At 47.2% G+C, this 27449-nt stretch overlaps 1 protein-coding gene across 2 annotated transcripts in view; it reads left to right on the forward strand.

The window, feature by feature from the left end:
• Positions 1 to 26575, forward strand: part of LOC137411734 (uncharacterized) — a 51893-nt gene extending 25318 nt beyond the window's left edge. For both annotated transcript variants that reach the window (XR_010981392.2, XR_010981393.2), the window contains exon 3: positions 25358 to 26575. The gene's annotated coding sequence lies outside the window, so the exon portion shown is untranslated. The remainder of the gene's footprint in view (positions 1 to 25357) is intronic.
• Positions 26576 to 27449: the final 874 nt, after the last annotated feature.

Raw genomic sequence — 27449 nt, forward strand, 5'->3', positions numbered from 1 at the left:
CGGCACCCTAGCCGCTAGCCCAACACCACCATTACACCGTACTGTACTGTAACCAAAATCCGTTTTTTTCGTTTTTCCATTGCCAAGCGAACCGTACTGTTCCTAAATTACCCGTGCTAAATTTGGTTCCTGCTATGGCTAGGTACCAAGTGAGCCGAACCCGTACCTATGGGTGGAGCTAGCAATACTGCAGACCGTTGATTGGTCAATCAGAATCGTCAATTCAAGAAGAAAGTGAAAGGTAGTCGTAATGTTACTAGCTATATATGAAGGCTAACGTAACATACTGTACCTGTATTCTTTGTTTGCACCGACGAACAAGGCCCAAATCTTCGTTGTCAGTCTTCATAATTTAATTGTCTGCAAATGTTCCTTCTCTTTTTAGCTGTCCTCTTTCTGGTGTCTTTCAGCTTCTTCTCAAACACTTCCTTCTCAAACACGTCCTCTCTCGTTTTTCATTTTGCTAAAAAAACTCATGTTCAGATAAAACCAAAACCCGACAAAGAAGTAAAACACAGCTTCAAGTTCCTCCATAGTTGCGGAGGTACTTACCCTTTAGTGTCGTATGAAAAACTAGAACGGCACTCAGTAGAAAACATACCTCCGTCAGGTGAACAGTTTACGTTTTGTATCCCAGAGTAGCCCAGAAAATCACAAAACAGAATCACATTTAATCAAAATCATCCATCCACAATTTTTGGAGATATCCTGCTTTGTATCGTTTTTGTCCCTATCTCACAATGGTGAAGAATCACTTTAAAATTTCTACTAGCCGGATCTGGATCTTCACCAACATAGAATCGATTCTTCCTTGTCACATGCACAACCGGTCCACCAAGCTTCGTCCAAATCCGTCCACAACTTTTTGAAATATCCTGCTATGTATCGTTTTTGGCCCCATCTCCCAATGGTGAAGAATCACTTTAAAAAATTATAGTAGCCGGATCCGAATCCGGATCTTCACCAAAATCTAATAATTTCGTCCCTGTCACATACGCTACATCTCTGCCAAATTCCATCCGAATCCGTCCATAACTTTTTGAGATATTTTGTTCACAAACTGACAAACAAAAGGACAAACAGATAGACAGACAGGGGTGAAAACATAACCTCCATCCACCTTTGGTGGTGGAGGTAATAAAAAGAGGATGAAGGAAGGACTGCAAAATAAATGTTAATCAAGACAAAGCTGTAAAGATATCTGCATGGAAGGACAAAATAAATTGCATGGAGAACATGGAGGAAAAGACAGCAGCTGAAAATGGAAACATGACAACAGTATAAGATTTCCAGGCAGCTAACCGCTGGGAGCAATCCAGTAAAAGAAAACGAGGAGAGAGAGCAAATGGAAAGATGAAAGATGAGCAAAACACTTCAAGGAGGTTTTGAATAGAATGAATGACAGACAAGTTGAGATAGAAGAACAGACAGGAAGGGATCTACCAATTGACATGGGACCAATCAAACACGATATGAAGTACGATATGCGATCAAAAGTATGAAGCACCAGAAGGCACCAGGGGCAGGCAACATAAATGCAGATCTGTGCAAATGCACAGAAGTATCAATATATATATATATATATATATATATATATATATATATATATATATATATATATATATATTGTAACGATTTTGAGAAGTGTGTAACGATTTTGAGAAGTGTGTAACGAATTTGAGAAGTGTAACGGTTTTTGAGAAATGTAACAATTTTGGAGGAAGTGTAACGAATGTGAAAACGTTACAATGTGAACGTTACAAACGTACGGTACCACCCTGTAATGTAAATAATGGTCGCAGTCAGCGTCCTAATTAATTGCATGAAATGTACACGCAGGCCACGATATATCTTTTAAATAGTGTATTTCCTTATTCCATGTAGGCTAAGTATGTGTTTTCCCACTAGATTGACTTTGCATTGTATCAAACAAAATAAGCGTAGGCCCTTCCAATTTCCCCAAAACCTCCCTTCCAATTGCCTTCCGCATTTTGGCCGGTTTTCTTCAAACCACCATTGGCCACGAGGTAAGGTTGGGGAAGAAAGGCGTGTCTCCACCTCGTCATAAGAGGGAAGGAATGAACCAGCCCTAACAGCCAATCAACACCGCGGTGAGTGACCCGGTAGGCGTGCCCTCGGAGTCGGCGGCTTGATTTCGCTCGAGGTGATAAAAGCGACTGCAAGGGACTGCTTTGCTTTACCAGATGACTAGAGATGAGCTGGAGATGACCCTGGGAGAGGAGCAACGAGGCTGCACCAAAGAGAGGCGGTGAGATGCGAAACGCTCCAAGCCAAAGAGGAGAGGTACTCGGCAAGGAGACCAGCTTTGGAGAGACGCGCTGAAAGGAGGGAGACGGCCCCACCCCAGGAGAGGAGCAGGTGTGCCGAACCAGCGCGTGCCGTCGACCACAGCGGATACACGACGAGGGTTTCCCGCCAAAACCGCGAGGAATTGCGAACGGCGGCCTCCCGACCTTGCCTCCATCTCAAGCCTTACCTGCCTGAACCATCCCCTGTGTAAGTGTGAACGTCCTGTCCTGCTCGTTTGTCTTGGGGCTAAGTAAAAATGAATAGTGTAAGTTAAGGATTCGCTGTGTTACTGCTTCTTCCATCCATTGCTTGTGTGTGTATAATAAAACCTGTTCTTCCTCCGTATTCTTCTTCTTCTTCTTTTTCATTCTCTTTCGGTCGCTTTAGTTTAGAGATTTCCCGATTGAATATCTGTGGGGCGATCGGGTCAACGTCGGGTGGAATCGGGTTTTAATCGGGGAGGAACTGTTCGGACGCGGTTAAATACACCACCGCTCGGTCAATATAACATCTCAAAACCCGCGTCTGTAACATTTGGTTGTCAGGAGTTGGATTCGGACCTGGGCCTAAATTTGTTAGGCCCAAATTTTGGAACACCAATTGTGTTATAGCAGTAACATTTGGTGTCGAGGAGGGAGATCGGACCCGAAGCACGCTTAACGCGCTCAAAATTACAAGCTGCCGAAATTTATTTTGTTTTATAAAGCAAAACCCGAATTTTGAGATCGCGCCATGGACAATCAAGGCGATCGGATGTCGGTGGGAGAAATAGACAGGGTGGAATCGACCCAGGACCTCGGGGAAATGTATATGGAGGATAGGGAGGAGGAGAAAAATAGCAATGTGGTTGCGGAAGTATCAGACGCGCAAAGTGGCGTCCTCACGCACGTGGGTGAAGCGGCACCAAATTTTGCCGCGACCGTAGTAGCGCCGCTGGTAGATTTGGACCTTTTTTTCATACAAATGAAGGCCCTTATGGCCCAGAATAGCGAGGAAATGAGGGAGGAAATGAGGGCTCAGAGTGAGCAATTGGGGGTAATGGGAAACCAATTGGGGGTAATGGGAAACCAAATGGGGGTAATGGGGAACCGGATGGATGCTCAGGGTGAGCGATTGTTAAACCAAATTGAAGCAACAACGAACGGAATGAGGGCCGATAGTGGGGCAAAGGAGCAATAGTTTATGGGGTGGCTATGACAACCGAGCCAGGGAGGGCTTGGATAATTGTAGGGATCTAGCGAAGATGACATTAGGTGACGTTAAGTTTAGTTAGTGACTGATACCTGTAGTGGGGACGCAGGTAGATTAGTGTGGATTATAATGACGTGGGAGCGCAATAGTTTAAAGGGACGACTGGGAAGCGCAAGTTTCAGAGGGGAGTAGTTAGCTGAGATGATGCCGTGTGTGTGAGAAGGGAACAGGTGAGAATGGAACAGGTGTGATTGCACAGGTGTGCAACTGACAGGTGAATGGAGCAGTGTATGAGGGAGTAGTGGTGATTGCGTGTTGTGTTGACCAAATGGTCCAGGAAGAAAGGAGGGTGCAGGTGGCACCAGGTATGATTGCACAGGTGTGCAACGACAGGTGAATGAAGAACAGGTGTATGTGGCTGTGTGGAATAAATGGTAGTGTGGAATATCTGGAGTATTGGAATGGATGGTCGTGGAGTGAGAATGGTGGAAATTGTGGAGTGGAGTGGATGGTGCGAAGGTGTGAATGGGGGAAGAGTGGACCCCCATCACGGATACCCGGGGCGGGTAGTGTAAGTGTTAGGTAGAGGGTACAGGTAAATTGTGGTTGGATATTGGCATCTGTGGTGCGGGTGACAGAATGGTATGTGGATGGGTGCATTGGTGTTGTGGAAATGGCTGGGCGTGTAGCCTGTTAGTATGTGTAGTTGGTTTGGGCACTCCACCACTGTGAGGATGTCGGCCAGGTGAGGCCGCAGGTGGGCTCTGGGAGCCGGTAGTAGTTGTTGTGAATGGGGCCCGAGGATCCGGAGGACGGACCCGGGTAGCCCAGTGCCAGAGGGCACCATGGGGTGACAGAGCCAGGAGAGGGGCTGTCCCCAGGTAGTTAGGTTAGGGTGAGGAGCTAGGTAAGCTCGGGTGGCAACTACAGTGGTGGAGGTGTGCAGGTGGGTAGACCTGTTGGGAGAGGTACACGTCGCAGCCCAGAAATTGTGCTAGAGCACCGGGAGATGAATCGGGGGAGTGAGACCCCAAATTGAGGAGCACCACAGTTTGGCCAATGGGAATTGGTTATTAGCACCCATAGTGTAAGTTGGCCAATGGATTGGCAGGGAAAGACCCCGGGTAGTGTAAAGTGTGTTAAAGTCATTTAGAGGATAGTTAGGATGAAGGATCTCCTCGCACCATCTGCATCCACTCACCTGAGGTGACAGGTACTCCACACCATGCCATGTTTTGATTATTTTTTATGATGCAAATGTTTGGATTGTGAGACGCATCATGACGTGGGTGTGACATTGTGCGTAATTCCATCTCTCCCTCCTTATGAGGATTGATGATGAATTGGTGATGGCAAATTTTGAAGTAAAGGGATTGTGGAGACGAATTTGGTATCGGGGAAATATGGGGAAGACGTGACAGTAGTGACGAATTTGTAAATGTGTAGATTTTTGTACATATGGGGTGAGAACAAGGGTAGGGTAGGTGACAGGGGGGTGACGTACGGTAGGGACGAGCTTTCTCACTTCGGCCTCCGTACGCATTTCACCTTGCATTGCCTTATTGACGTGTACCCTTGTGACCTTACCCCTCGCTCAATTGTCTTTCTTTTGTCTCCCACATGACCTGTGCGCCATTGGGTGCCGATGGGAGCGTGCGTGAGGTGGCCATTGTGCGCCCGAGATTCCCAGAACCAGCATGCATTGCGTTGATGTACCACTTTATGGACCGCTGTTCTGCGGCCAAGTACCACTTGATGGACCCCAGGTTCTGGGGCAGGGCACCTCTGTTGGAAACCGGCCATAGTGGCCAGGGAATCTTGCTTGCGGACCTCGGTAAGGTGGCACCTATGCCAAACAGGTGGACCACCCTTAGTTGGCCCCTGAGGCCCTAAATAAAAATGGACACAAGTTGTGCTTTTTATTATGTCCAAATAGGCCGCATGAAGCCAGAAGACGTCGGGAAGAACATCGGCCCAGCAGAGAAAGAGAAGACCACCACCAGTTGTTTTGTTGTGTGTATTATGAGCCATGGTGACTGCGCACTGGATGGTGCTTTTGGGTGCTTTGTGGTGGTTGGTGCTTTTGGGTGCTTTGATGGTATTGGTACTGGTGCATCGATGCAATGCGTGCTGTCTCCTCCCTCCCAACAGGAATTTCTTTCTCTTGTTCCCTAAAAAGAAAAAAAAAAGAAAAAAAACACAGGTCGTGGGTTGCGTTGTAAATAAGAAATCACGTCATTGTAAATAATGCTCCCCACCGTAAATGTATAGTTTGAGAATAATTCCGTAATTCGGTTAGCTGTGGGCTTGAGTCTGTTAGACAGGATGCAATGCAATAGGGGGACATACTTATTTGTGTTTTAAAATTGTCACACTCAGGGTCAGGTTAATTGTAGAGGGAATTACACCTACGTGTCACACTAAGTTAAAGTTTAATAGGCCCGAGGACGGACCTGAAGAAAGGGGGGTGCAGTGTAACGATTTTGAGAAGTGTGTAACGATTTTGGAGGAAGTGTAACGAATGTGAAAACGTTACAATGTGAACGTTACAAACGTACGGTACCACCCTGTAATGTAAATAATGGTCGCAGTCAGCGTCCTAGTTAATTGCATGAAATGTACACGCAGGCCACGATATATCTTTTAAATAGTGTATTTCCTTATTCCATGTAGGCTAAGTATGTGTTTTCCCACTAGATTGACTTTGCATTGTATCAAACAAAATAAGCGTAGGCCCTTCCAATTTCCCCAAAACCTCCCTTCCAATTGCCTTCCGCATTTTGGCCGGTTTTCTTCAAACCACCATTGGCCACGAGGTAAGGTTGGGGAAGAAAGGCGTGTCTCCACCTCGTCATAAGAGGGAAGGAATGAACCAGCCCTAACAGCCAATCAACACCGCGGTGAGTGACCCGGTAGGCGTGCCCTCGGAGTCGGCGGCTTGATTTCGCTCGAGGTGATAAAAGCGACTGCAAGGGACTGCTTTGCTTTACCAGATGACTGGAGATGACCCTGGGAGAGGAGCAACGAGGCTGCACCAAAGAGAGGCGGTGAGATGCGAAACGCTCCAAGCCAAAGAGGAGAGGTACTCGGCAAGGAGACCAGCTTTGGAGAGACGCGCTGAAAGGAGGGAGACGGCCCCACCCCAGGAGAGGAGCAGGTGTGCCGAACCAGCGCGTGCCGTCGACCACAGCGGATACACGACGAGGGTTTCCCGCCAAAACCGCGAGGAATTGCAAACGGCGGCCTCCCGACCTTGCCTCCATCTCAAGCCTTACCTGCCTGAACCATCCCCTGTGTAAGTGTGAACGTCCTGTCCTGCTCGTTTGTCTTGGGGCTAAGTAAAAATGAATAGTGTAAGTTAAGGATTCGCTGTGTTACTGCTTCTTCCATCCATTGCTTGTGTGTGTATAATAAAACCTGTTCTTCCTCCGTATTCTTCTTCTTCTTCTTTTTCATTCTCTTTCGGTCGCTTTAGTTTAGAGATTTCCCGATTGAATATCTGTGGGGCGATCGGGTCAACGTCGGGTGGAATCGGGTTTTAATCGGGGAGGAACTGTTCGGACGCGGTTAAATACACCACCGCTCGGTCAATATAACATCTCAAAACCCGCGTCTGTAACAATATATATATATATATATATATATATATATATATATATATATATATATATATCTATATATATATCTATATCTATCTATATATATATATATATATATATATATATATATCTATATATATATCTATATCTATCTATATATATATATATATCTATATCTATCTATATATATATATATATATATATCTATATATATATATATATATATATATATATCTATATATATATCTATATATATATCTATATATATATATCTATATATATATATCTATATATATATCTATATATATATCTATATATATATCTATATATATATCTATATATATATCTATATATATATATATCTATATATATATCTATATATATTGTTGCGAATATGGAATTTGGCCTCCATATCCGCTTGTAAATATTCCCCTATTTTCCCCAATACTCCCCAACTATCCCCAATCCCCCATTCCCTAGTCCCATTGTCTGTAAACAACAATCAGTAGAGCCGACCTTCCCCTTATTCCCCCATTAAATGTCGTGCCCAGGTCCACCGCACCACACGTAGACAACTTTCGGACATCTTGCTAGTTATTCTTAGTCTATGTCAGTTAAGGCCTCGTTTCCATTAATTATGACTCTTCGTTGCACCAGAATGTGATTATATGGCATCAGTAGTGAGTTTAGGACCTTTCCCATACCTCCTTCCATCTTCCATACCTCCTTCCATCTTCTTCCACAACTATAACTACAACAACAGAGGAGATGGGGGCGGCGCGGCGGCGCGGGGGAGGATGCGTCCTCACACCGGCTCGGCGCTCCACGGGGTTACCAGAGGGGCTGGCTGTCAGCTCCTCGTCAAGGGCGGAGCCTGGTAACCCCCCCGCACCCAATCAGAAGGGCGGACCGATTCCATCTGGGGCGGAGCTAACGAGCCGAGGGCGTGTCACTCCCCGCCGGATATACGTGGCGACTTAGCGGACGTGACGAGAGATGCGCCCCCAGCTGGAGAAAGAAGTACCTGCGCGCGCTGAGTCAGAGGCGCCCCGCCTGAGAAAGAACGTTGCCTGCGATCGCTGAGAGGAAGCGAACCCGCCTGGGAAAGAACGTTACCTCCGAGCGCTGTGACCTCCCCGCATCTTTGGACCGGACCGAATCGTGTGGATTCTGCCCCGAGCCCAGGCGCACCTGGAGCCACCGATACCTGCCTTTCCCTGCCATCCATCCCCGTGTGAGTCAGCCGTTGTCCCGTTTATCTGTCGTCTGTCCGGGGTCAATATAAGAGTGTGTCTAAGTGCCTGTCTTCCTGTGATATACCTCTAGCCCCTGTAATCTAACCTTTCCGTACGAATATAATTGAGAATCGAAACATTGGTGTCTGTCATTATAATCCAGCCGGGTGTCTTCTTTTCCTTTATTGATCCAGCGTAGCGCGGCTCCGTCAACGTCGAGTATAATCGGGTAATTTGTGCGGACACGACGGCCATTCCGCTCGGCCCACCTTAACATCAAAGTCGTGTCTGTAACAATTGGTGTCGAGGAGTGAGATTCGGACCCGGGACTAAATTAGTTAGGCCCAAATTTTGGGAGGGAAAATCGATTCGGAGCGCGTACTGCGCTCGACAAAATCGATCCGGAGCGCGGTCCCGCGGTTACTGCGCTCGACGAAATTATAACAGCAAAATTTGGATTTGTGTTACGAAACTCGAATTTTGAAAGTCGCGCTATGGCGGATCAAGACGGCTGGGGTCCGGTAGGGGAGAGTGAAGCAGGGTCGGTCCAGGACCAAATTGAGACACGTGAGGAGAGCGAAACAGCGGGGGTAGCAGACGCGCGAAATGGCGCCTCGCACATAGCTACGGCGGCCGCACCCGCTGCACAAGTGGGAGGGATGGCCCAGATGCAGGTCCTCATGGAGCAATTTATGGCGCAAATGCAGGCGTCCCTCAAACTGCAGAGTAACCAATTGGGGGTAATGGGGAACCGGATGGATGCTCAGGGTGAGCGATTGGAGGACCAAATGGGGGTAATGGGGAACCGGATGGATGCTCAGGGTGAGCGATTGGAGGACCAAATGGGGGTAATGGGGAACCGGATGGATGCTCAGGGTGAGCGATTGGAGGGCAAAATAGGGGTAATGAGGGACGAAGCGAGGGGTACCAGTGAGGGATTAGACAATAATTTTAAGGGATTAGACATGAAATTTGGGAAATTAGACGATAGATTAGGGGAAATACAGGAGGGGTTAACGGGGGTAGAAAACAGAATGGCCGCTCAAGAGAATCAAATGGAAGGGATGCAAAAAGGGTTAGAGGGGTTAGAAAACACCATGGAAGGCAAATTGAGGGACATGAGGGACCAAGCGGAAAGGGAAGTTAACCAAATGGGGCAGCAGATAGAGGGGGTCAGAATGGGGGTAGAAACGAAATTGGATGCTCACAGGGAGGAAATGGAGCAGATGAGGGTGGCATCTGGGCAGGAGATGCAAGTGATGGGAGAGGAGATCAGAAGAGGAGTGAGTGAGGAGGTCGGAGGAGTGCGCGAGGAGGTGAGGCACTGTAAGGAGCGCATGGAGAAGGAGGTGAGAAAGGGGACTGTAAAGTTACAAGGGGGCATAGAGGACCTGACGCAGGAGGTGGAGCAGCTGACGGTGGGACAAACGGAGTTAGTGGAGCAGGTTCAAAGGAACACTGCGGTATTAGGAGGGTTAAAAGTGACACAGAAAGAACTAAAAGATGACTTGATAGCGACGAAGAGGGAATGTCAGATGGTACGAGAGGGACTGACAGCGAGGTTGGACGAGGTGGTAGAGGTAATGGAGACGAAGGACCGGCAGGTGAGGACGCACCTGGAAACGGTCAAGGTAGCCTTGGAGGACGAGCTTGAGGAGACGTACCGGGGAATAAAAGAGGTGAAGCACAAATTAGAAGAAGTGGAAGAAGGGATGAGCGAAATTAAGAAGCGACGGAGAGGGAATAAGAAAGAAATAAAAGAGGAGATAAAAGAATTGGTCCAAAGTCTGTGTTTGGATCGTGATGATGTGCTCATTAACCGGATGAGGGATTCGCAGGTGATGGAGGAGAAGCGAAGAGAAAGAGGACCCGGTGTAAGTGGTGACCAATATGGTCGTGCGTATGATGCGCCAGGGGATTTAAGAAGCTTGGGGGTCGAGATGGACCCGGGTGTTCGTGAGAGGCCGTTGGTGAAGTGTGCGACAGGTCTGGTGTGCGAAAAAGGAGGTGTGCGAGAAAGTCCGACTCTGGGGTGTGTGAGGAAAAAGTGCGTGCCAAGGAGTGAGTGTGCTGGCGAGAGTGAGTCGGTCGTAGCGCGTGTGCGAGGGGGCACATGGAAGCGTGGTGTGGTGAGTGTTACAGAGGGTGTGATGGGAGAGTGTGCGCGAGAGAGGTGTGTGACGGACAGGTGCATGGGGAAAGAGTGCGCTGTCAAAAGTAAGGAAGAATGCACACCTGTGGTGAGTGTTACAGAGGGTGTAACGGGAGAGTGTGCGCGAGAAAGGTGTGTAACGGACAAGTGCATGAGGAAAGAGTGCGCTGTCGGGAGTAAGGGCGAGTGCGTTGTCAGGAATGGAGGTGAAAGTAGTGAGAGTGACATGGAGCGTGAGTTAGTGGTGACAGGTGAGCGAGGATGTACACCTGGGATGGAAGGGTGCACACCTGGAATGGTAGAGCGTGAGTGGGAATGCACGCTGGAGTTGGTGGTGAGGCACGTGGTTGGGTGTGCGAATGAGAGCACACCTGTGATTGTCACAGAGGAGGTGACCGAGGAGGGGGTGCGAAGCGGTGTATTGGTGAGGTGTGCGACCAACGAATGTGTGCCAAAGTGTTCGGTGGTCAGGTGTGTGACCAAGGCTGTGAGTGGAATGGGTGTACCTGGGTGTGTAAGGAAAGGTACGAGGAGCATGGGCACGGCGGGATGTGTGAGCAAGGAACGGGCTGCGGGGTGTAAGCGTCCAGGTGAAGCATCGACGTTAGACGGGATAGAGTTTAGAACGACTTTTAGCCGAAGCGGGCCCTCGGTGCATGCTGGGCCTCGCTTTGAACGACCGCGTCCGTGCTCCACTAGGCGGAGCTGGCAGCCCGATAGAAAGGGTCGTCATGGCGACCACTTTTTGGTGAGACGTGCCGGCAGGTCGAGATCGGGGCATTGGATGGCTCCGTGCCGAGATGGTGCGTGGGATCTCGGCCCGGGTAAACCTCCTTCCCTGCACCGAGTGCCGGACGCATCCAGCCGCAGGCACAAAACAACCAGCATCCATTGCTTGGCTTTACGAAGCCGGGCTTTGGACAGGAATTGGCGCACCGAGAGGCAGTAGTGAGTAGACTGGGTGATGAGGTTAGTGTTTTGGACCCAAAATTAGAGAAAAACAAAATTTGATGATTGGCAAGGGATTGGCAGTAGTGATTGGCAGATGATGGGTAATGATTGGCAAATTTTTAATTTGTTGCAATTTGATGTGCAAAATTGGTAGTGAGAGACCCCCGATGGGGTGGGATGGCAAATCTGCCACCCTTCCCATGCGGGGGGCAAAGGAGCAATAGCTTATGGGGTGTATGGCAGTGAAAACTAGCCCGGGTGGGTTAGGATATGGTGTGTAGGGATCTAGCGAGGATTGACATTAGGTGACGTTAAGTTTAGTTAGTGACTGATACCTGTAGTAGGGACGCAGGTAGATTAGTGTGGATGATAATGACGAGGGAGCGCAATAGTTTAAAGGGACGACTGGGAAGCGCAAGTTTCAGAAGGGAGTAGTTAGCTGAGATGATGCCGTGTTTGTGAGAATTGAACAGGTGTGATTGCACAGGTGTGCAACTGGACAGGTGTGTGGAGCAGTGTATGAGTAGTGAGTGTGTGGATCAGCGCGAATGCGCTTGGGGAGAGAAGGGTGCAGGTGGCACCAGGTGTGAGAGCACAGGTGTGCAGGTACAGGTGTGTGGAGAGAGTTGGAGTGAGTGGTACGGAGTGGTGTGCATGGTGCGAAGGTGTGGATGGGGGAAGAGTGGACCCCTTTCACGAATACCCGGGGCGGGTAGTGTAAGTGTTAGGTAGAGGGTATAGGTAGGTTGTGGTTGGATATTGGCATTTGTGGTGCGGTTGCAGAATGGTGTTGTGGATGGGTGCATTAGTGTTGTGGAAATGGCTGGGCGTGTAGCCTGTTAGTGTGTGTAGTTGGTTGGGCACTCCACCACTGTGAGGATGTCGGCCAGGTGAGGCCGCAGGTGGGCTCTGGGAGCCGGTAGAGTTGTGGATGGGGCCCGAGGATCCGGAGGATGGACCCGGGTAGCCCAGTGCCAGAGAGGGCACCGAGTGGGGAGAGCGCCAGAGGGCCTTCCCCAGGTAGTTAGGTTAGGGTAAGGAGCAGGTAAGCTCGGAGGCAACTGCAGTGGTGGAGGTGTGCAGGTGGGTAGACCCACTGGGAGAGGTACACGCCGCAGCCCAGAAATTGTGCGAGGGCACCGGGAGATGAATCGGGGGAGTGAGACCCCAAATTGAAGAGCACCACAGTTTGGCCAATGGGAATTGGTTTTTAGAACCCATAGTGTAAGAGGGCCAATGGTTTGGCCGGAGAAAGACCCCGGGTAGTGTAAAGTTGTTAGTCATTTAGGAAATAGTTAGGATTAATGAACCTGTCGCACCATACGCAGCCACTTACCTGTGGTGATGATGATGACTCCACACCTGTGTTTTCTTTGTTTTGTGTTGCAGGAAGTAAGAATTGTTGTGAGGATTTGTGAGACGCATCACGACGTGGATGAGACATTGGGGTGATTCCATCTCTCCCTCCCTAGGAGGGACTGATGATGAATTGGTGATGGCAAATTTTGATGTTCAGTTGAAAATGGCAAATTTGATTGGTTAGGAGGGAGAGAAGACGAATTTGGTATATGGGAGGAACGGGGAAGACAGTAGGGATGTTGGTTGATTTGTAAAGTAGATGTTTATGAGTGGTGTTGTGTTGTGTGGATACAGTAAGGGGTAAGGGAGGGGCCATGTAGGTTACCTGGTGGGGGGGGCGTACGATAGGAACGTACCTGTCTCACCTGGTTCCCATGTGCCCCCAGTGTGCATTACCTTATATTGCGTGCACTTTTGCGCCCTTACCACCTTACTCACTTGTCTGCTTCTTTTGTCTCCCGCCTCCGAGGATCTGGCTTTGGGGTAGAGAGAGAGGAGAGAGAGGTGCTGGCTACGCAGTTGTGGGCCTGCACTTTCGCTGTTGGCTGCCTGGATCGATACACCATATGGACCGCAATGTTTGTGGCCACCCACAATGGACCGCAGTTCGTTTGCGGCCAAGCACCACCCGTTGATGGACCTATGGGTCAACGTGGCACCTATGCCATACAGGTGAACCACTAATAGTTAACACCACTGAAGGCCACACGAAGAGCAAGAGACACCTGCAGGGTTAGGGGTTGTCGAATTTATTTTTATTCCCATGAACAATGGTGACTGCACCGGATGGTGCTGACTGTGTGGTGGGGTGGTGCTTTTGATGCTGGGAAAGGGTGCTCTGCACGTTATTAAAGGCCGTCGGCCACAGAGCACTCGTGGGTTGGTGTATCGATGCTGGCAAGCGCGCTCTCTCTATGCATAACATCTGCATGTGTTCCTCCAAAAACAGGTCCTGGATCGTAGTGTAAATAGCAGCGTAGTCGTGTAAATAATGCTCCCTACCGGCTGTATGTTTAGTTTGCGAATTCTTTCCGGATTCGGTTATCCTGTGGGTGTGTTTCTGTGAGGAGAAGGGTGCAACGTCGCAGGGGGACATATTTACTCATTTGTGAATATCTGTAAAACTGTCGCACTCAGGGTAGAGTTAATAGTAGAGGGAACTACATTGCGTGCCACACTAAAGTAGGTAAAAATTTATCGGGTCGGGACGCCCCGAGGGTAGAGAAGGGTGCAATGTTGCGAATATGGAATTTGGCCTCCATATCCGCTTGTAAATATTCCCCTATTTTCCCCAATACTCCCCAACTATCCCCAATCCCCCATTCCCTAGTCCCATTGTCTGTAAACAACAATCAGTAGAGCCGACCTTCCCCTTATTCCCCCATTAAATGTCGTGCCCAGGTCCACCGCACCACACGTAGACAACTTTCGGACATCTTGCTAGTTATTCTTAGTCTATGTCAGTTAAGGCCTCGTTTCCATTAATTATGACTCTTCGTTGCACCAGAATGTGATTATATGGCATCAGTAGTGAGTTTAGGACCTTTCCCATACCTCCTTCCATCTTCCATACCTCCTTCCATCTTCTTCCACAACTATAACTACAACAACAGAGGAGATGGGGGCGGCGCGGCGGCGCGGGGGAGGATGCGTCCTCACACCGGCTCGGCGCTCCACGGGGTTACCAGAGGGGCTGGCTGTCAGCTCCTCGTCAAGGGCGGAGCCTGGTAACCCCCCCGCACCCAATCAGAAGGGCGGACCGATTCCATCTGGGGCGGAGCTAACGAGCCGAGGGCGTGTCACTCCCCGCCGGATATACGTGGCGACTTAGCGGACGTGACGAGAGATGCGCCCCCAGCTGGAGAAAGAAGTACCTGCGCGCGCTGAGTCAGAGGCGCCCCGCCTGAGAAAGAACGTTGCCTGCGATCGCTGAGAGGAAGCGAACCCGCCTGGGAAAGAACGTTACCTCCGAGCGCTGTGACCTCCCCGCATCTTTGGACCGGACCGAACCGTGTGGATTCTGCCCCGAGCCCAGGCGCACCTGGAGCCACCGATACCTGCCTTTCCCTGCCATCCATCCCCGTGTGAGTCAGCCGTTGTCCCGTTTATCTGTCGTCTGTCCGGGGTCAATATAAGAGTGTGTCTAAGTGCCTGTCTTCCTGTGATATACCTCTAGCCCCTGTAATCTAACCTTTCCGTACGAATATAATTGAGAATCGAAACATTGGTGTCTGTCATTATAATCCAGCCGGGTGTCTTCTTTTCCTTTATTGATCCAGCGTAGCGCGGCTCCGTCAACGTCGAGTATAATCGGGTAATTTGTGCGGACACGACGGCCATTCCGCTCGGCCCACCTTAACATCAAAGTCGTGTCTGTAACAATATATATATATATATATATATATCTATATATATATCTATATATATCTATATATATATATCTATATATATATCTATATATATATCTATATATATATCTATATATATATATATATCTATATATATATATATCTATATATATATATATATATATATATATATATATATATATATATATATATATATATATATTGTTACGGGTCGCGGACAAGATGTTACTTTGGGCCGAGCGGATGGTCAACCGCGACCGTTACAGGATCCCCGATTCACCCGATCCCCCAAACGTTGACCAAATCGCGCCACAGGTATTCAATTTGGAAACCTCTAAAGCGACCGAAAGAGAAGGAAGAGAGAAGAAGACAGAGTACGGAGGAATAACAAGATTTATTATACACACAAGCAAAAAGAAGGAGCAATCAAGTTATTTACATCGATGGAAGGAGCAGTCACACAGTGAATCGTTATCTTATACAAGCTTACTTATAAACCCCAGGACAACATTCAAGACGGACAAACGATCACACTTACACGGGGAAAAATGCAGGCAGGAATGGCTTGAGGATGGATGGTTGTTTTTGGGAGGCAACGGAGGGTCCAGCGTGGATTGCTGCCTGGCGCGCCCTTTTCGTGGCCTGCATCCTCTTAGCTGCAGCGCAGCTGGTCGCACGATGGCTCGGTCACACTCGCTCCTCCCCTCCTCGTTCAGGCATCTTCCTCCTCCCCAGCAAAAAAAGAGCAAGAGCAAGGAGTGCGTCCCGCGGCGGTTTATATTGGTTTCTCACCTAACCTTTTTTTTTTTTTTTTTTTTTTTTTTTTTTTGTTTGTTTGTTTGTATACAAGATCGAGGCTCGTGAAAGAGCGAACATTAATCACACAGAAAGACAAACAGACACACAAAACAAATAACATCGGGAGCGGTAGACAAGATGGGGAGAGAGGGGGAAGGACACAAACACAACATTTGAGAGCAGGGACCGAGAGACATGGAGACATCGAGAGAACTGTGGGAGGGAGAGGGCTTTGGGGGGGAGGCATGGGAAGGTGGTGGGGGGGGGGGGGTGGGAGAGGTATAAAACATATGGACACTGCCAAGACTTCCACGAAAGAATTTGGAATTTCAAACAAGGTGGATCTGGGGTGAATTAGTGGGGGTAGAAAAGATCAAGGTTTTGGATGGGGGAAGATAAGAGATGGTGGTGAACAGCCGTTTTGAAGACCTGGAGGGAGGAGTGTGATTGAAGTGAGTGTGGGAGTTTGTTCCAGAGGTGGGAGAAAAGAGGAATGAAAGAGTGAAGGTGAGCAGAGAGCCGAGATTTCGGCAGTTTAACCATCAGAGGGTGGCTGGCAGATCTTGTGCGACCTGTAGGAATATTTGGGGGACTGAGCACAGAGAGAGCTGGGGGAGCAAGGCCGGAGAGGAGTCGGTAGAAGACAGAAAGACCACCTACCTGCCTGCGGTGAGTGAGTGAAAGGCCCTCAGAGATAGCTTCATCGCGGGAGATTCCAATGATTCTGAAAGCTTTGGATTCAACAGCGTGAAGCCGAGCCAGGTGTGAGGCAGGAGCACCAGCCCATAGGGGAGAACAGTATTCCATTGAGCTGCGGATGAAAGCCTTGTATGTGGTGAGGAGCTCAGGTGTGCCTAGGAAGGACTTCGCACGACGGAGGATGCCCAGTCGGCGACTGGCTTTGGAGGCCAGCTTGGAAATGTGGTTTTCCCAAGAAAGATCATGGCAGATGGTGAGACCCAAAAGCTTGAGTGACAGAACTTCTTGGAGAGGATTGTTGAGAAAGTAGATGGGAGGGTTGTCCAGTCGATCTTTTCTGAGAGACATAGTAAGAGTGTGAGATTTGTCAGGATTGAAAGACATGTTCCACATGTTTGACCAGTCTGTGATTTTGTCCAGGTCTTCAGAGAGTGAGGAGGCTGCAGACTGCCGATCTGAGGGAAGAGGAATGGAGCGGCAGAGAGTGGAGTCATCAGCAAAGAGATACAGAGGATTTTCCAGAGAGTCGGAGAGATCATTGATAAAGACCAGAAAAAGCACAGGGCCCAGCACACTGCCTTGGGGAACTCCAGCCTGAACGGGAAGGGGAGATGAGAGAAATCCATTCAGGGCCACACGTTGACTACGACCAGAGAGGAAGTCCGCAAGCCATGCATGGAGATTTCCATGGATACCATAGGATTTCCATGGATAACCTTCGCGCACTTTCTCGAGCGTTCCCGCTCCGCCCTCTCTTAGCCAAACCCCTTATTCTGGGTTGGATGAGCGGGGCCGACTTACTCCTCCCCTTTATGACGAGGGGGCGACCCGTCTTCTCTAGCCACTCCCCTTGTTCGTAATGGCCGCAAATGCCGAAAACCGGTCAGCAGCTGCAGGTAATGCGCCGTCAAGTGCACGTGCAGTCGTGCATGTTGCACAGCAATAACCAGTTGCTGTCAAAGCTCAAGTGGGGGCATCCCTGGCACTTGGCTGCCATGGGTCATCGGAGGGGCCTACTCTTATTTCGTTCGATGCAATGCAGAGTCAATTTAGTGGGAAACACATATTTAGCCTACATAGAATAAGGAAATAAGCTATTTAAAAAGATATATCGTGGCCTGTGTGTAAGTTTCATGGAATTAACTAGTGGGGACGTCCTTCGACCTTATTTACTCTACGAGGGTCAGTTAAAACACAGCAAACCAGTTCTCACATTCTTACACTTTCCAAATTCGTTACAATATATATATATATATATATATATATATATATATATATATATATATATATATATATATATATATATATATATATATATAAATATAATTATATATATATATATATATATATATATATATATATATATACCCGTATAGCTTAATAAACGAGATATGGAAGCAAGTTCAAAAAATGCCCGAGAAACATAAATTTGTTCTAATAATCAAACTACCAACGAAAGGGGACAACAGAATGTGGGAACTGGAGAGTAGTGCCCCTCCTGTGCATTGCCAGCAAAGTGCTTTGCAAGATAATGCCGAACAGAATGAAAAAGTTGTTGACAGCACCATAAGTAGGGAACAAGCTGGGTTTAGGAGAAACCGGGGATGCAAGGATCAGATCATCACACGAAGGACAATAATAGAACAATGGAATGGAAGCCTTTAACTATCTCATTCATTGACTTCAAAAAGGCATTTGACAGCCTTCATAATGTAAATTGAAATTCATTGGAGACGCAATGTGGAAGTTACTGAGACTGTATGGAGTACCACCTAAATTTGTGCAGATAATAGTTATTTAGTTCTGTCTAGTCGTGGCCGACTTCTATTGTCATGCATAATCAGATTTCTGCAATGCTTCTTGAAGTTCTGGCAGAGACAGCTTAGTTGCAACATTTACCTCCATCCAGCCAGCATGTAGAAGGTCTTCCTCTTTGTCTCTCAAATATACCATTTTACATGGTTGACATCTCCTGACGTTTATTTTCTGCACACTTGATGTGTTCAAAATATGACAGTTTCTGTTTTAGCATAAGCGCTTCTAATGAACATGGTGGTCTAATTTAATCAAGTACCGATTTGTTTGTTCTTGAGGTCCATGGAAATTTTAGCATTGGTCTCCAACAATACATTCGAAAACTGTCAATCTTCTTCCTTTCTTTCTTGTCCACTTTCCATGACTCACATGATAGAGTAGCTACAATGAATACAAATGAAGTCATTTTTTTTCTGTACTGTACATCATCGAGGCTTGTGGACGAGCTAGTACACTGAACAGATCAGGACGTAACAGACAAAAAGAGGACGCAAAACAAGCATGCATGGGGTGGACAAAGATGGACACAGAAGGAAACTCCAAGAAGAGAAAACTGGGAAAACATAAGGAGGGATTTGGGTGGGGTAAGCGATGATCCTGGATTGAGGTAGTTTCCCCAGAAGGGGGTTGATTGTGGACCTTGCGTGCCCTGCAGAAACTGGTGGGTGGGATAAAGCGTGGAAAGAGCAGAGGGTGCAAGAACAGAAAGGAGACAGTTCAAGACAGAGAGACCACTGACCTGTCTGCAATGTGTTACGGATTCGTCACTTCCGTTGTGGTGGTTTGCATCCACTGTAAATATTTCTGATTCCATGTACTATTATTGTTTTCAAAAGGTTTATTGTCCATGAACTGTTTTCAAAAGATAAAAAAGTTAATGTTAAAAGAAACAGGAAACCGGATCGGGAACTGGACGACGAAAAGGAAGAAGAGGGAGAAAAGAGGGGGGAGCGAGTGAGTCGGACAAGAAGGAGCCGAACTACTCGCGGTCTGGAGCGAACTTTGGCGAGCAAGAGTCACTAGTGAACTTTCGGGTTTCCGGGAAAGGGATTCCTGCGACAGAGTTGTCATCGCTGTGACCGATCAACCTGCGTGTCAGGTTTTTGGTGGTGGATTCTGAGGAGAGTTATCGCCGGGCCGTTGCGTCTCGGGAGCGGGTCGTCGGCCATTTTGACTCGCGCAGGACTTGTGCTTCGCTCACGGTTTCGTCTCTTTTCGACCATTGCCACCGCATTCAGACTTCGATCTGGGGCGTGTGTGTGACGTGGCTTTTTGAAAGTTAATTCGTCCATACCCGAGGGTGTGATCTCTCAGTCGCCTGTAGGGCGCCTTTGGATTTCCCGTTCGCCTTGAGGGCGCCTGTGCCCCGCGTTGGCAGCGGGACTGTTCTTGCCAGCCAAACGGGATTCTGGTCTCGATTGGACATCGTTCTGGCGATCGCTGGAGCGAATCAACTGTGGCTTGAAGCCGGGGATAAGAGACATTGGGGATGTTCTTGTTTCACTCACTTGGAGCACAGTGAGTTATATATTATAAAACTGATGGTACCATCATAGGATATTGATTGTACTTTTGATTCATATTATTGTTGTATTTTTATTCTTGTGTGATCTTAATACAATATTTGTTTGTGAGTAACAATTGGGGTGGCTTCTCCATTGATCTTTGGCATACAGAATAACACATTTTTCTGCCGTGACTCCTCTCGGGGCTTGGAGGTACACTGTGACCAGGGGGTCGGGGAGGAGCACGTAACAGAAATTGTGGGCTCGTCCGGGACTAAATTCCCTAACATTCGTCCGGGATAGAATTCCCTAGCATTCCCAAAATTCCCAAATTTGGGATATTTCTACCATTCCCAAATTTTTCAAAAAATTTGGAAATTTTTGTGTGAAGGTTAACAGGTGCTAACTGATAGTCACCATGGTGTTTGACGCAGAAAAGTTTGGGGCGTCCCCTAATGAGGCACAGTTCCAAGCATTTAAAAAATCGGAACTCTTGATATTGGCCAGACATTTTAACTTCGAGTTCCGAGTTAATATGAAGAAAGCAGAGATGCAGACATTGGTGGTAGAATCTCTGGTGGGACAGGGAACATGGACAGAGGTAGCCTTGGATTGGTTACCCAAGGAAAAAGAAAATGTGGAGCTCCGGAAAGTGGAGATGCAACTGCAGAGCCAGGAAAGGTTAAAAGCAGAGGAAAGGAGAGCTGCAAGAGAACTCGAGGAGAGAAGAGAAGAGCAGAGGAAAAAGCAGAGGAAAGGACAGCTGCAAGTGAACTCGAGGAGAGAAGAGCAGAGGAAAGGAGAACTGCAAGGGAACTCGAAGAAAGAAGAGAAAAGGAAAGAGTAGAGGAGAGGAGAACTGAAAGGGAACTCGAAGAAAGAAGAGAAAAGAAAAGAGCAGAGGAGAGGAGAACCGAAAGGGAGTTAAAGGAACGTGGCATGGATTTATCAGAGGGAACTTAAACTCAAGGAGTTGGAATTAATGGGAGAACGGGGAGAGGTAGCATCCATGCCGGCTGGTTCGACAACTAGTCAGAACACCTGGGATGTTGGTAGACATGTGAGCCTGGTTCCACCCTTCAATGAAAAGGAGGTAGCCAAGTTTTTTTTACACTTTGAGAAAGTGGCTCAAATGCTAAAATGGCCTGTGGGGTCCTGGACTATGTTAGTGCAAAGTGTTCTGGTGGGTAAAGCTCAAGATATATTTTCGGCTTTACCGATTGACAAATATACAGATTATGAGGAAGTGAAGAAAGCCATTCTCAAAGCCTATGAATTGGTTCCTGAAGCTTACCGGCAAAAATTCCGGAATGCCAGGAGGAGGGAGAGTGAGACCCGTGTGGAGTTTGCCAGAATGAAGGAAACCATGTTTGATCAGTGGTGTGATTTGAAGGGGATTGGGAAAGACTTCGAACTGTTGCGACAATTGATCTTGGTGGAGGAATTCAAACAGTGTGTCCAGGAGGACATTAAAGTACATCTAGAGGAAAATAAGGCACCAGCGTTGTATGAGGCAGCAGCCGTGGCAGATGACTATGCCTTGACACACAGGATGGGGTTCCACACACCTAACTTCCTGCCTAGAGTTCGCCAGGGGAGTTATGGTACATCCGGTGCGGAGAACGAATATTCATGGGGGCGGCCTAGAGATAACGATGAGGACAAATCTGATACCGCGACTTTTAGGGATCAGAAGACTACAGTTCCAAGACAGACCTATCTTCCGGCGGGCTCGAGGCAGACCACGAGTTTTTCCTCCGGGCCTACTTGCGCTTTTTTCAAGAAACCTGGACATTTGATGTCCCAATGTTATGCCCTGGAAAGGAAAAATCAGGAGCGGAGTCAGACTAGTACAACTGCGAATGCATTGGCAAATGCGAAAAATCGTCCTTGGAGGACAGTGCCTGGTGAAGGTTCCCATGCCAAAGTTACGACATCACAGAACGACCTTGTTCAATAGGGTTACAAACCTTTTATTTCAGAGGGGTTTGTGTCACTGGATGGAGACTTTACTAAGCAGAGACCTGTTAGGGTATTGAGGGACACAGGAGCACATCAATCTTTGATGCTTGAGGGCATTTTGCCATTGTCAGAGAAGACGGCAACGGGTGTTAGTGTTCTTTTACAGGGGGTTGGTGGCTGCGTTAAAGCCCCACTTCATGTCATCCATTTGAAGTCTGATTAGGTGTCAGGACCGGTCACCATAGGGTTACAAGCCACTCTACCTGTAGAGGGAATATCTTTTGTTATCGGGAATGATTTGGCTGGTGGTCAAGTTTCTGGTAACCCGATGTTTGTTGAAAAGCCTAGTATGGAAAATAACACTGCACAGTTAGAGCAGGAGATTCGGGGATCTTTCCATCCTGTACCGCGACTCGTGCTATGGGTAGGAAGCGCTCTGAAGAGAAGGAGAAGGTACTGACGTCACGCTTTGCACAGACAGGTCTTGTCAAGTACCCTGAAACTAATTGTCAGCACACACGAGTCATGAATGGAGGCAATGTTGGCAAGCTCTTTGTCGGTGGACTGAACTTCAAACCAAGGGAAGATGTTCTGGACTCTGTCTTTGGCACATATGGACCGCTCTTGGAAGTGCGGCTGATAAAGGACAGGGAGACGCAAAAGTCAAGAGGGTTTGGCTTTGTCACGTTCGAAAACACAAAGGATGCCAAAGCTGCAGAAAAGGCTTTGAAGGGCAAGGATTTCGATGGTCGGACCATAACAGTAGAGAAGGCAGGCCATGGGCGTTGAAGGGGCTAAAGAGGAGGAAAACGTGGAGGTAGTTTCAGGGGTGGCTATGGCTTCCGGGGTGGGAGTAGTAGTTTTGGTAGTGGCTGCAGTCAAGGTGACTATGGAGGCTCCCAGAGTTACGGCAGCTTCCGAAGGGATAATTATCAGGGTAGTGGCCGAGAAGGAGACCGCTATTCACGTGACTACAGCGACAAGCGCTCCAACCATGATTATTATGAAAGTTAGGAAGAGTTTGAAGCACTGAATGCTGCGGAGCAGCCGAGCCAAGATTCCTACACGGATTAACCGTGAACTCCACGTTCCTAAAGGCATCCATGTAGTGAATACTTCCAGGCCTCACCACCCAACCACCATGAAACCTGGCTCTCAGCTCGGCCTCCTTCAAAAAGTGCAATAGATTTGCTTTGTTTTGGATTTTTGATCATAACCCCTTAACCTTCATTCAAAAAATGTTTTTGCCTGCAAAGAAAGTTTTCACTATGTTCAAACTTTCTTTCTTGAGGGGGGGAAGTGTTACGTTTTCGTCACTTCCGTTGTGGTGGTTTGCATCCACTGTAAATATTTCTGATTCCATGTACTATTATTGTTTTCAAAAGGTTTATTGTCCATGAACTGTTTTCAAATGATAAAAAAGTTAATGTTAAAAGAAACAGGAAACCGGCTCGGGAACCGGACGACGAAGAGGAAGAAGAGGGAGAAAAGAGGGCGGAGCGAGTGATTCGGACAAGAACGAGCCGAGCTACTCACGGTCTGGAGCGAACGTTGGCGAGCAAGAGTCACTAGCGAACTTTCGGGTTTCCGGGAAAGGGATGCCTGCGACAGAGTTGTCATCGCTGTGACCGATCAACCTGCGTGTCAGGTTTTTGGCGGTGGATTCCGAGGAGAGTTATCGCCGGGCCCTTGCATCTCGGGAGCGGGTCGTCGGCCATTTTGACTCGCGCAGGACTTGTGCTTCGCTCACGGTTTCGTCTCTTTTCGACCATTTTCACCGCATTCAGATGTCGATCTGGGGCGTGTGTGTGACGTGGCTTTTTGAAGGTTAATTCGTCCATACCCGAGGGTGTGATCTCTCAGTCGCCTGGATGGCGCCTTTGGATTTCCCGGTCGCCTTGAGGGCGCCTGTGCCCCGCGTTGGCAGCAGGACTGTTCTTGCCAGCCGAACGGGATTCTGGTCTTGATTGGACATCGTTCTGGCGATCGCTGGAGCGAAGCAACTGTGGCTTTGAAGCCGGGGATAAGAGACATTGGGGATGTTCTTGTTTCACTCACTTGGAGCACAGTGAGTTATATATTATAAAACTGATGGTACCATCATAGGATATTGATTGTACTTTTGATTCATATTATTGTTGTATTGTTATTCTTGTGTGATCTTAATACAATATTTGTTTGTGAGTAACTATTGGGGTGGCTTCTCCATTGATCTTTGACATACAGAATAACACATTTTTCTGCCGTGACCCCTCTCGGGGCTCGGAGGTACACCGTGACCAGGGGATCGGGGAGGAGCACGTAACAGATGGCGAAGTGATAAGCCCATAGACTTAGCTTCAGTATGGCACATTTCAATGATCTTGAAGGCGTTGGTTTCCATGGTGTTAAGTTGCGTAAGATGTGAGGCAGAAATGCCAGCCCAGACGGGAGTGGACAACTCGCTGATAACAAGCTGCAGATGAAACGCTTGTCGGTGGTTAGAAGTTCAGGTGTGCCAAGGAAGGACTTTGTACGATGACGTATGACCAGTTGGCGGCTGGATTTGGATGCCAACTTTGAAATGTGGTTTGCCCAAGAAAAATAATGGCTGATAGTGAGACCCAGTAATTTGTGCGACTGAACTTCCTCTGAACTTCCTCTGAAGTTCAAACTGAACTATACTAGAGAGGAGGGTTTGCCAGATGGTCCTTTCAGAGTGACAGTGACAGTGTGAGATTTGTCAGGATTGAAAGACATTCTTGTATACCAAATGTTTGACAAGCTTGTGATTTTGTCAAGGTCGGGAGAGAGGGAAGAGGTGCAGCCTACCTGTCTGAAGGATGAGTGATGTCACAGCAGAAGGTGGAGTCATTAGCAAATAAATAAAGGGGATTTTCCAGAGTCAGAGAGATCATTCATGAAGATTAGGAATAGAACTGGGCACAGAACACTGCTTTGGGGCACTCCAGGCTCAACGGGTAGAGGAGAAGAAAGGGTTCCGTTTAGAGCCACATGTTAGCCGCCGGAGTAGAGGAAGTCAGTCAGCCAAGTTGGAGATTGGAGATTAAGGCAGAATGCCAGACTGTGTCAAAAGCACGAGATATTTCCAGAGAGACGGCCCTGATCTCATGCTGGCATTGAGGGCTTCCATCCATTGTGGGGAGCATAGAAGCAGCATGTCCAAGGTGGAGTCACCCGGTCTGAATCTATATTGATAATATGAGATGAAATTTGGCATTTAAGATTCCCCAACACAGGTAATCCTAGCTGCATCACTCCATTTCTTCAATCTATGTGAATGGCACTTACTTGTAGTTTGACAGCGAGAAGGTAGGAGCATCTGTCTTCATGTGTGAACGTTGCCATAGTTCATAAGATACTTTGTGAAATGACATAGGAATAACTTGTGATTGCGATTCATGTTTTGCAGGGCTCTGCTTTGAACACAGAAGAGCTTGGAAAGTTGTGGAGCAGTACCATTTATGAAACATAATTTGTTGTTTCTCCTCATGACCCACGTGGGCATGATGCAGAACGTTGCCATGCAGGCTTTGTGTGCGGCGGGTTTTTGGAATGTCGCCAAGTTCGTTTTGGTTTTTGGTTTTTGGAATTAGAACTAGTAAGCACAGGAAGGGGATTTTAAATAGTAACCGATAACAATAAGCAGCCCAATCGGTTACACTGTGCCGTTTGCAATAAGAAAGCCTTCGAGTTAGTGCTGGGACTGGGTAACAAAAACTAGGTTCAGATGCGGCAAAAAATGCTGGGTCCAGGATCAGCTTGGAACTCGGATAAGGTTGTCTTTTTTTATGCCTCCGCCGACGAAGGCATAATGTTTTCAGGTTGTCCGGCTGTCCATCCGTGATAGGTTTTCGTTACCGCGATAACTTGAGAATGGCTGAACGGATCTTAGTCAAACTTGGGGCAGGTATGTATAATGAGGTAAAGATTAATTGTTTAGATTTTGGGGGCACGAGGTCAAAGGTCAGAGGTCATGTTAGGTAAAAATACTGTTACCGCAATAATTTGTGAACCAGTGATGGGATTCTGACCAAATTTAGTACACTTTTGTAGAATGATGTAAAGATGAACTGATTAGATTTTGGGGTCAAGAGGTCAAAGGTCAAAGTCTGTAATAGGTCTATAACTTGAGAATGGCTGAAGTGGTCTAATTCAAACTTGGTACAGGTATGTTTAATGATGTAAAGATTAACTGATTAGATTTTGGAGTCAATAGGTCAAAGGTCAGAGGTTATGTCAGGTAAAAATGTGCTCATTTGGGCACAGCTGAATGGATTTAAATCAAACTTGATACAAGTATTATAATGATGTAATAATGTGGGCAGAGGCATATCGGTCGACGTCGTGACATCGAAGAGTGTCGTTCTAGTTTGAAGTTTGTATCTTGACCACTTGTGAAAATTGGTACAGAATACCTGCCTTTTCCATTTCTGTTAAACATGAGCAGTCAGCGATTTATATCGGAAGTATTTTGGATTTGCATCGTAATTTTCCCACGGAGAATGCGGAATGCGCATGTTTACGCATTCTGAAGTACAATGACGAAGCGTGACGTGGGCTATGCAAGCACCGTACAGTTTACTTGAGCAAATGCAAACACTCTCGCAAATAAAATCCAGGAGTGCGATTTACAGCTATTTTTAATTTACAGAATTACAGCTTTTACAAACACAAATCTCTGTGGAAGTGGAGGTTTTCGCACATTAAATTTTTTGCACCGAGTAACCTGAAAACCTATTTCACGGAATGGTCAAGACACATGACAATCTCAACGATGTTAACCATGTGAGCCCCAACGAGCATTTACATATGGAGAAACAGGCAGCAAACACACACTTTACTATGAACTAAGGTTTAACAAACATGGTGTAAATCATACAGAACCAATAAAATATGGATTGCCAAATACGATGGGAATGTACGCATGAAAACAAGAGTTAATTGAACAATTATTATTATTTTTTGTATACAAGATAGAGGCTCGTGTAAGAGCTAACATCAATCACACACATAAAAACGGACACACAAAACAATTGATGAATGTAGAGATTAGTAAATAAATGGTCTCCTGGAGCATTGGATATTTTTTATTCATTCCAATCTCTGGCTTCAGGATCACTGTCTCCACAAGCTGGTGTGGGACTTTTGTCGATACGGGCTTTCAATATCTTCTCCTTTAAGCGGCCCGACAGACGATGCATCAATGCTTTAACCAAACTTACAGATTTAAAATTTTAAAATAATGAAGCATATTTACCTCCGCCAACAAAGGTGGATGGGGGTTATGTTTTCACCCCCTGTCTGTCTGTTTGTTTGTTTGTTTGTTTGTTTGTGAACAAAAATCTCGAAAAGTTGTGGATGGATTCAGACGGAATTTGGCAGAGATGTAGCGTATGCGACAAGGAGGAAATGATTAGGTTTTGGTGAAGATTCAGATTCGGATCCGGCTACTAGAATTTTCTAAGTGATTCTTCACCATTGAGTGATATGACCAAAAATTA

Source organism: Myxine glutinosa, chromosome 1 (genome assembly GCF_964187855.1).
Source record: "Myxine glutinosa chromosome 1, kmMyxGlut1.1, whole genome shotgun sequence".
NCBI lineage: Eukaryota > Metazoa > Chordata > Myxini > Myxiniformes > Myxinidae > Myxine > Myxine glutinosa.